Consider the following 2,768-nt stretch of genomic DNA (forward strand, 5'->3'; position numbering starts at 1 on the left):
TTGCTGGTGAACGTTTCCTCCGGAAAGACATTGACGCCGGGCACACTGCTGACATCTGTCGACCTGGAGCGGAAAATTTCGTTGTTGTTCGACATACCCCCTTTTTTTTTTTTTTTTTGTGCAAAAAAAGGGTACAAATCACAGGAGACTAACCAAAATATACATAAACAGCATACAATACAATATTGCCAGGGGAAGCTTATGGGCCATTACAAAGAGAAAGAGGACCATATGCTGACAGTTTTAACTGCCCTTTTGTTGTTGGAGCCAGAAATCAGATTAATATAAAGTACAACTTCATGGAGAAAAATTACAAAATTAGTTTTTTTTAGTGCTGAATTTACACGTATGAATGTGAAATTTTGCCAAAAGAATTAATACATTTCTAATGAAGTAGGCCTGCTACATCTTTTCTTTACTTTGACTTCTATAAAAGCAAAATACAACATTCATCCACGATAAGGTAAAGTCTTTATAAATATGGTCAATGATGAATCTGAGTTTGCCAAAATGTTCTGGTGTGTGAGAAAAACCAAAAGAGGTGCAAAACAGTTTCTGGGTGGTCTTCACAAAATGAACAGTTTGTATTGATGTCTCTTTTAAATTTAACCATGTAGCCTAATGATTAGCAGGGTAATATCTGTGAATTATTCTGAACGATACTTCTTTCACCTTGTTTACTATCAAGTATCTGTGAGGAATCATCCAAACCTTTTTCCAGTCAATGTCACTTACAAATCGGTTCCAATAAAAAGTAACATTTGGAATAGAAACAATTTCTTTCTGAAATAATGCACGAATGTTCTTATTATTTTGAGGAAGTTGGGAAAAACAGATTTTTCCAACTGGTGATTCAGCCACATCGGGGAGGGTGACAGAAGTAAGTGGAAGTCTGCCAGTATACCTAAAAAGCATGATTGTGTCTGATGGAATGGCGTCAAAGACAATTGCAAATTCTCTTGGCGTAACTGGAATGTTATATGTTGATAAAAACTCTCTATAGGAGAAAAGTTGCCCCTCTCAATTAAATAGCTGGTGCACCAGCAGAATCTGATTAAGTACCCAATTCTCAAAAAAGAGTGACTTGTTCTTATATAAAATATCTCTGTTATTCCAAATTAGATACCTGTGAGGTGAGAAGTTATGCTTATAAATTAGAGACCAAGCTAAAAGGACCTGCTTGTGAAAAGTGGAGTTTTACAGGGAGTTTGTCCACATTGTAGTTACAGTTCAAAATAAAGCCCAGACCAGCAGAGCGAGAGAATATATAGTGGGGAATAAAATTCCAAATCGAGACAGGGTTTTTAAGAAAATGCTTAGCCCAATTAATCTTAAAGGTATTATTTAGGGTATTGAAGTCCAAAAAGTTGAGCCCACCAGATTCATAATTATTCATAACAACACTTTTTATATATATATATAATGGGTACGATTTTTCCAGATGAAGTCAAAAAGCATTCTATCAATGTCTTTGATTTTACTGTCCAGGTGTAAAGAGAGAGCTGCGTATGTATCCCTTCAGCCTTGGTAAGCAACACTCTGCCTTTTAGAGATAGAAGTCCCTTTGCAACCACTGGTTCAATCTGTTCTGAGTTTTTTTAATGATTGGAGAGAAATTTAATGGACATCTCATTTTCTGATCTTTAGAGATAATAATACCTAAGTACGTAACTTCTTCCTTGATCGGAATGTTTGCAAATAGTTTGTATATTACAATCTTTTAAAGGCAACAGTTCACATTTATTAATATTTAGGTAGGCCTATAGACCAGAGACCTCTGAAAACTGGTTAATTATTTGAATGGTGACAGGTATCTGGCCAGCATTTTATTTATTTTTAAGATTGTGGTATCGTCAGCAAGCTGACTGATGATGATATCCCTACCCGCAATAGAAATTCCTTGTAGAGCACTGTTACCAACATGAGTTGTGAGAATTTGTGTACAAAGTAAAAACAGATAAGGGGAAATCGGGCATCCCTGACAAATGCCCCGTTCCAGATTAAATCTAGGGGAAGTTCCATTTTTCAGTTTGATAGAGCTATTGCCATTAACATATAAGGTTTTAATTGCTTTGCAGAAAAAGTTCCCAAAACCAAATTTCTGTAAAGAAAGACAAATAAATTGCTGTTCTATTGTATCAAAAGCCTTATAGAAATCTAAGAGGAGGATGAAGCCTAGCCTGACTACGTCAGACTTCGTACTTCCGCTCAATTTCATTTAGCTTCTGTACCAGAGGCCGTCTTTTTTTATTTATTTTTTATTTTTTTAAATCATTTATTTAAACTTCAAACCATACAAAACACAAAGACATACCAAATAAACAACAATTTCACATTACACCTTCTTACAAAAAATCTGAGAAAGAAGTAATCCTCCCTAACTAAAATGCAGTAAGCAACAGATATCTAAACAAAATGGTTTGACCCTATCAGCTATAATGTATGTAAATTAATAAGTACATAAAACAAGAACAACTCAACCAAGGAAATATAACTAAAAAATAAATAAGCACACTTAAGAACAATTCAAATTCCCTAACATAGGGGTTTATATCAACTGATATTCTAATATAAGTGAGAATAATTTAATAGCAGGGACTGTATCAATTTTCTTTAAAGATTTACAAAATAAAGAAAAGTCATTTTTTAATGCATTCACATTTGGAAGAGATTTTGTGAAACGACATTTGTGGATATAGAATTTAACAAACAGTATAATATTATTGATCAAATATTCAACTTTTTTATTTTTCATTAAAAGTCCATAT

Source organism: Leuciscus leuciscus, assembly GCF_965113295.1.
Source record: "Leuciscus leuciscus genome assembly, chromosome: 20".
Taxonomy (NCBI): domain Eukaryota; kingdom Metazoa; phylum Chordata; class Actinopteri; order Cypriniformes; family Leuciscidae; genus Leuciscus; species Leuciscus leuciscus.